The sequence below is a fragment of the Plectropomus leopardus genome, chromosome 10 (genome assembly GCF_008729295.1).
Source record: "Plectropomus leopardus isolate mb chromosome 10, YSFRI_Pleo_2.0, whole genome shotgun sequence".
NCBI classification, from domain to species: domain Eukaryota; kingdom Metazoa; phylum Chordata; class Actinopteri; order Perciformes; family Serranidae; genus Plectropomus; species Plectropomus leopardus.
The window spans coordinates 16,661,695-16,670,711 of NC_056472.1; positions in this window are offsets into that span (position 1 = coordinate 16,661,695).

Below are 9,017 nucleotides of genomic sequence, written 5' to 3' on the forward strand. Positions count from 1 at the left end.
TGTCAAAATTTGACATGTCCCAAAATTAGCTGAAAACACTTAAAAACAGCATAAAATAGCGTGCTGAGACACGCCATAGCATTAAAACATGTTGCAAAAAAATTCCCCCCAAAACACATAATTTTGGCATGTCGAAAAAAAACGACCAAAAAAGCAAGGCTATAGTATGGCAAAAATGTCAAAATTTGACACGTCCCAAAATTAGCTGAAAACACCTCAAAACAGCATAAAATAGCGTGCTGGACACGCCATAGCATTTAAAAAGTGCAAAAATGGTCAAAAACACATAATTTTTGTATGTCGAAAAAAACGACCAAAAAAGCAAGGCTATAGTATGGCAAAAATGTCAAAATTTGACACGTCCCAAAATTAGCTGAAAACACCTAAAAACAGCATAAAATAGCGTGCTGGGACACGCCATAGCATTAAAACATGCAAAAACTGCACCAAAACACAATATTTTGGCATGTCAAAAAAAACGACCAAAAAAGCAAGGCTATAGTATGGCAAAAATGTCAAAATTTGACATGTCCCAAAATTAGCTGAAAACACCTCAAAACAGCATAAAATAGCGTGCTGGGACACGCCATAGCATTAAAACATGTAAAAACTGCACCAAAACACAATATTTTGGCATGTCAAAAAACGACCAAAAAAGCAAGGCTATAGTATGGCAAAAATGTCAAAATTTGACACGTCCCAAAATTAGCTGAAAACACCTCAAAACAGCATAAAATAGCGTGCTGGGACACGCCATAGCATTAAAACATGCAAAAACTGCACCAAAACATCATATTTTGGCTTGTCAAAAAAACGACCAAAAGAGCAAGGCTATAGTATGGCAAAAATGTCAAAAATTTGACATGTCCCAAAATTAGCTGAAAACACTTAAAAACAGCATAAAAGAGCATGCTGAGACACGCCATAGCATTTGAAAGTGCAAATATGGTCAAAAACACCATAATTTGGCATGTCGACAAAACGACCAAAAAAAGCAAGGCTATAGTATGGCAAAAATGTCAAAATTTGACACGTCCAAAAATTAGCTGAAAACACCTAAAAACAGCATAAAAGAGCGTGCTGAGACACGCCATAGCATTAAAACATGCAAAAACGGCACCAAAACACGATATTTTGGCTTGTCAAAAAAACGACCAAAAAAGCAAGGCTATAGTATGGCAAAAATTCAAAATTTGACACGTCCCAAAATTAGCTGAAAACACCTCAAAACAACATAAAAGAGCGTGCTGAGACACGCCATAGCATTTGAAAGTGCAAATATAGTCAAAAACACTATAATTTTGCATGCCAACAAAAAATGACCAAAAAAAGCAAGGCTATAGTATGGCAAAAATGTCAAAATTTGACACGTCTCAAAATTAGCTGAAAACACACCTAAAACAGCATAAAAAGAGCGTGCTGGGACACGCCATAGCATTAAAACATGCAAAAACGACACCAAAACACATATTTTGGTATGTCAAAAAAAAAAAAAGCAAGGCTATAGTATAGCAAAAATGTCAAAATTTGACATGTCCCAAAATTAGCTGAAAACACCTAAAACGAGCATAAAAGAGCATGCTGAGACACGCCATAGCATTTGAAAGTGCAAATATTGTCAAAACACCATAATTTTGTATGTTGAAAAAAACGACCAAAAAAAGCAAGGCTATAGTATGGCAAAAAATGTCAAAATTTGACACGTCCCAAAATTAGCTGAAAACACCTCAAAACAGCATAAAATAGCGTGCTGGGACACGCCATAGCATTAAAACATGCAAAAACTGCACCAAAACATCATATTTGGCTTGTCAAAAAAACGACCAACAAAAAAGCAAGGCTATAGTATGGCAAAAATGTCAAAATTTGACATGTCCCAAAATTAGCTGAAAACACCTCAAAACAGCATAAAAAGCAGCATGCTGAGACACCCATAGCATTAAAACATGCAAAAAAACGACATCAAAAGACGATATTTTGCATTTGTCAAAAAAATGACCAAAAAAGCAAGGCTATAGTATGGCAAAAATGTCAAAATTTGACACGTCCCAAAATTAGCTGAAAACACCTAAAAACAGCATAAAATAGCGTGCTGAGACACGCCATAGCATTAAAACGTGCAAAAACTGTACCAAAACATCATATTTGGCTTGTCGAAAAAACGACCAAAAAAGCAAGGCTATAGTATGGCAAAAATGTCAAAATTTGACACGTCCCAAAATTAGCTGAAAACACCTCAAAACAGCATAAAATAGCATGCTGAGACACGCTATAGTACATTGAAAGTGCAAATATGGTCAAAAACACCATAATTTGGCTTGTCGAAAAAACGACCAAAAAAAAAAAGCAAGGCTATAGTATGGCAAAAATGTCAAAATTTTGACACGTCCCAAAAACAGCTGAAAACACCTCAAAAAGCATAAAAGAGTGTACTTAGACACGCCATAGCATTTGAAAGTGCAAATATGGTCAAAAAAAACATATAATTTTGGCATGTCGTAAAAAACGACCAAAAAAAGCAAGGCTATAGTATGGCAAAAATGTCAAAATTTGACACGTCCAAAATTAGCTGAAAACACCTCAAAAACAGCATAAAAACGTGCTGAGACACGCCATAGTACATTAAAAAGTGCAAAAATGGTCAAAAACACCATATTTTGGCATGTTGAAAAAACGACCAAAAAAGCAAGGCTATAGTATGGCAAAAATGTCAAAATTTGACACGTCCCAAAATTAGCTGAAAACACCTAAAAAACAGCATAAAAAATAGCGTGCTGCGACACACGCCATAGCATTAAAACATGCAAAAATTGCCCCAAAAAAGACATATTTTGGCATGTCAAAAAAACGACCAAAAAAAGCAAGGCTATAGTATGGCAAAAATGTCAAAATTTGACACGTTCCAAAAACAGCTGAAAACACCTCAAAACAGCATAAAATAGCGTGCTGCGACACGCCATAGCATTAAAACATGCAAAAACTGCACCAAAAACATCATATTTTGGCTTGTCAAAAAAAACGACCAAAAAAGCAAGGCTATAGTATGGCAAAATGTCAAAATTTGACATGTCCCAAAATTAGCTGAAAACACCTCAAAACAACATAAAAGAGCGTGCTGAGACACACCATAGCATTTGAAAGTGCAAATATGGTCTAAAACACCATAATTTTGTATGTCGAAAAAAATGACCAAAAAAAGCAAGGCTATAGTATGGCAAAAATGTCAAAATTTGACACGTCTCAAAATTAGCTGAAAACACATCTAAAAAGAGCATAACAGAGCATGCTGAGACACACCATAGCATTAAAACATGCAAAAACTGCACCAAAAACACAATGTTTTGGCATTTCGAAAAAACGACCAACCAAAAAGCAAGGCATGGCAAAAATGTCAAAATTTGACATGTCCAAAATTAGCTGAAAACACCTAAAAACAGCATAAAAGAGCGTTCTGTAACACGCCATAGTATTAAAACATTAAAAAACCGTACCAAAACACAATATTTTGGCATGTCAAAAAAAAGCCAAATCAGCAAGGCTATAGTATGGCAAAATGTCAAAATTTGACACGTCCCAAAATTAGCTGAAAATACCTCAAAAAAGCATAAAAGAGCGTTCTGAGACATGCCATAGCATTAAAACATGCAAAAACGGCAACAAAACACGATATTTTGGCATGTCGAAAAACCAACCAAAAAGCAAGGCTATAGTAAGGTAAAAATGTCAAAATTTGACACGTCTCAAAATTAGTTGAAAACACCTAAAAAAGAGCATAAAAGAGCGTGCTGAGACATGCCATAGCATTAAAACATGCAAAAACGGCAAACAAAACACATATTTTGGCATGTCGAGAAAAACGACCAAAAAAAGCAAGGCTATAGTATGGCAAAAATGTCAAAATTTGACACGTCTCAAATTCGCTGAAAACACCTAAAAAGAGCATAAAGAGCCTGCTGAGACACACCATAGCATTAAAACATGCAAAAACGGCAACCAAAACATCATAATTTGGCATGTCGAAAAAACAACCAAAAAAAAGCAAGGCTATAGTATGGCAAAAATGTCAAAAATTTGACACATCTCAAAATTAGCTGAAAACACCTCAAAACAGCATAAAAGAGCGTGCTGCGACACGCCATAGCATTAAAACATGCAAAAATTGCCCCCAAAAGACATATTTTGGCTTGTCAAAAAAAAAAACGACCAAAAAACCAAGGCTATAGTATGGCAAAAATATCAAAATTTGACACGTCCAAAAACAGCTGAAAACACCTCAAAACAGCATAAAATAGCGTGCTGCGACACGCCATAGCATTAAAAACATGCAAAAACTGCACCAAAACATCATATTTTGGCTTGTCAAAAAAACGACCAAAAAAGCAAGGCTATAGTATGGCAAAATGTCAAAATTTGACATGTCCCAAAATTAGCTGAAAACACCTCAAAAAACAACATAAAAGAGCGTGCTGAGACACACCATAGCATTTGAAAGTGCAAATATGGTCTAAAACACCATAATTTTGTATGTCGAAAAAATGACCAAAAAAAGCAAGGCTATAGTATGGCAAAATGTCAAAATTTGACACGTCTCAAAATTAGCTGAAAACATCTAAAAAGAGCATAACAGAGCATGCTGAGACACACCATAGCATTAAAACATGCAAAAACTGCACCAAAACACGATGTTTTGGCATTTCGAAAAAAACAACCAAAAAAAAGCAAGGCAAAAATGTCAAAATTTGACACATCTGAAAATTAGCTGAAAACACCTAAAAACAGCATAAAAGAGCGTTCTGTAACACGCCATAGTATTAAAACATTAAAAAACCGTACCAAAACACAATATTTTGGCATGTCAAAAAAAAGCCAAATCAGCAAGGCTATAGTATGGCAAAATGTCAAAATTTGACACGTCCCAAAATTAGCTGAAAATACCTCAAAAAAGCATAAAAGAGCGTTCTGAGACATGCCATAGCATTAAAACATGCAAAAACGGCAACAAAACACGATATTTTGGCATGTCGAGAAACAACCAAAAAAGGCAAGGCTATAGTAAGGTAAAAATGTCAAAATTTGACACGTCTCAAAATTAGTTGAAAACACCTAAAAAGAGCATAAAAGAGCGTGCTGAGACATGCCATAGCATTAAAACATGCAAAAACGGAAACAAAACACGATATTTTGGCATGTCGAGAAACCGACCAAAAAAAGCAAGGCTATAGTATGGCAAAAATGTCAAAATTTGACACGTCCCAAAATTAGCTGAAAAACACATTAAAACAACATAAAAGATCGTGCTGAGACACACCATAGCATTTGAAAGTGCAAATATGGTCAAAAACACCATAATTTTGCATGTCGAAAAAAATGACCAAAAAAAGCAAGGCTATAGTATGGCAAAATGTCAAAATTTGACACGTCTCAAAATTCGCTGAAAACACCTAAGAAGAGCATAACAGAGCCTGCTGAGACACACCATAGCATTAAAACATGCAAAAACGGCACCAAAACATCATAATTTGGCATGTCGAAAAAACAACCAAAAAAAGCAAGGCTATAGTATGGCAAAAATGTCAAAATTTGACACATCTCAAAATTAGCTGAAAACACCTCAAAACAGCATAAAAGAGCGTTCTGTGAAACGCCATAGTATTAAAACATTAAAAAAAACGGTACCAAAACACGATATTTTGGCATGTCAAAAAATAGCTAAAAACAGCAAGGCTATAGTATGGCAAAAATGTCAAAATTTGACATGTCCAATAAACAGCTGAAAACCATATCGAATATCATGTAGAGGCATGTTATAGTATACAGTGTTGAAAAAACATTAAAAAATGGTTTAATTTCTAGGAAATTATGTTGATATGCTTTTTGTCTTGTGTTTGTGTTGTCTGGTGATTTCCTTTTATTTTGAAATTCTAACTCTCCTCTCTTTTCAGATGACTTATTTCCTCCCGCTGTTTGTTTTCCTGCCAGTGTGATTGTCGGCCCTGCCTCTGATTGTCTCCACCTGTTCCCCCTTACCTTGTGTATATATAGTCAGTGTCTCCCTTTGTCATGTGCCAGTGCATCATGTACCTTGAGTCTGAGAACCAGCGCCATTCCCAAGGTCTAAGAACTTTGTCTAGTCTCGTGTTTGTTGCTCTTTTTCCTCGCTTGAGCGATTCTTGTTTTGTCAATTTTTGCTCCCTCGATTGAGTGATTTTTGTTTTGTTAGTTTTTACTGTCTCGATTGAGAGATTTTTGTATTGTCAGTTTTTGCTGCGTCGATAAAGTGATTTTTGGTTTTTTGCCTTCCCTCTGCTTGAGTCTGTTTTGTTGCCTTTTTCTTAATAAATCATTTGTCTGTTACTATGTTCTCCTGTGTCATGTATTTGGGTTCATCTCGAAGTTCAGTTTTTGTCAAACAGCCCAAAAACCCATAAAATTGCATGCTGAAAATTGAGGAAAAAAGTAAGGCTATAGTAAGGCAAAAATGTCAAGAACTGACATTTCCAAAAAAAACCTGAAAACCACTTAGTATAGCATGTGAAGGCATGTTATACTGTACAATGTTGAAAAACCAACCAAAACCAGCTCAAAGACCCACAAAATTGCATATTGAAAAAATGACGAAAAAAGCAAGGCAAAAATGTCAAAATTTGACATGTCCAAAAAACAGCTGAAAACCACTTAGTATACCATGTAGAGGCATGTTATTGTGTACAGTGTTGAAAAAACATCCAAAAACAGCCCCAAAACCCATAAAATAGCATGTTGAAAAATGACAATGAAAGCAAGGCTATAGTAATTAATGAATTACAATGACATACTTAAGTCACTTGCAGCAAGGCATGGAGTAATTCTTAGCAAGAGACACTTAATTCGGCTGCTCAAAATGCATGGGCTTAAACGCGAGGAATCTCATGGCCACAAGTTATTATCTCGTGGCCACAAGATAGTAATACGTGGCCACGCATTATTTTTTTTTCATCCAATGTCACCAGAGGGGCTCCGTAGAAAACATTTGAAAGCCGCATAAAATAGCGTGCTGAGACATGCCTTAACAAAGAATGTTAGAATGTTGCAAAAATGGCGAAGAAAAACAGAAAAAAAATGGCATGTAGAAAAAATGACCCAAACAGCAAGGCTATAGTATGGCGGAAAATGTCAAAATATGTTTTTTCAAAAAAATAGCTGAAAATTGCGTCAAATAGCGAGCTGTGACACTCCTTGGCATAAACGGCCAAAAACACCTGAAAACTGCATAAAATAGCATGCTGAGACATGCCATTACATTGAATGGTGCAAAAACTGCCCCAAAGACCATAATATAGAATGTCAAAGAAACTGCAGAAAATACAAGACTACTAAAAGACTATGGCGAAAAATTCCAAAATATGACATGTCCTAGAAACACCTGCAAACCACATAAAACAGCATGCAGAAACATGCCATGGCACAGAATTTTGCCAAAACTGCCTAAAACACCTTGAATATAGCATGTCGAAAAAAATGGCCAAAAATGCAAGACTATAGTATGGCAAAAAATTTCAAAATATGACAGTTCCCCAAAACACCTGAAAACCTCATAAAATAGTGAGCTAAAACACAGCACAGTATAGAATTTTGCTTAAACTGCCCAAAACAACATAATATAGCATGTCAAAAGAAATTACAGAAAATGCAAGGCTATAGTTTGAATTTGAAAAATGTCAAAATATGACATGTCCCAAAAACCTGAAAACCACATAAAATAGCATGCTGAAACATGCCATAGCATAGAATTTTGCCAAAACTGCCCAAAACACTTTAATAAAGCATGTTCAAAAAAAAGGAACGAAAATGCAAACTATGGCAAAAACTGTCAAAATATGACATGACACAAAAACAGCCAAAAAAAAAACAAAAAACGGGCAAATATAATATCTGTCTGCTCTGATAATATAAGGGTAATATGGTTAGGAAAAAAAAAAATTTGTATAAGCAGTGATGTCTGTCGGTTTTAGACAGACTTCACTGGCAAAATAAAATCAAGGAAGCACTAAGAGGATTAGCTCTGAGAGTTAAGGTGCTTGCTTCATGATTGGAGGGGTGTGAGATCAAATCTTACTGGGAACAGAATTTTTTTTTCCTGCAGTAGTAAATCCAGTAAAAAGTCCCTAAATTAAAAAATAATCTTCACACACACACACACACACACACACACACATACACATATATATATATATATATATATATATAAAACTTTTGTCATTAAGACCCAAACACCAACACATCTGATTTATGTGCTAAAACCATATATCCCTTAGCTATTTAAGTGTTTGAAGTGTCTTATTGACAAAGTTATATATATATTAAGATTAAAGATGATATTTAAAATGTAAGATTTAGGATGATATTATATAGTTTGGTATTGTGAAGCACGTTGTAACTCTGTAAATAAAATCTCGGCATATATCTGACTGCTCTGCTAATATAAGGGTCATATGGCACTATTGGCAGTGACGTCTGCCACATAAAATAGCACGTCGAGACGTAGAAAGTTGCAAAAACTTCCCAAAACACCATAATATAGCATGTTGAAAAAATGACAGAAAATACAAGACTATAGTATGCCGAAAAATGTTAAAATATGACATTTCCAAAAAATGCTGAAAACCACATAAAACAGCATGCCAAAACTCGCCATACCATAGAATATTGCAAAAAACATCATAATATAGCATGTCTAAAAATGACCGAAAATAGTATAGTAGTATATAGTAGTAGTATACTTGTATAGTATGTTGAAAATAGCCATAGTATAGAATTTGTGGATTCCCCAGCTTGCCATACTATAGTATGGTGAAAAATGTCAAAACGACATGTCTAAAAAACTGCTGAAAACCACATAAAACATCATAATGTAGTGTTTTGCCCAGCTTGTTCCAGAGCATAACAAAGAAGGCAGGACCACACAGTAATCATTTAAACTAACAATAATTTTATTAAAGATAACACAGCAACTCTTGAACATTTCTTTAGATTATGTT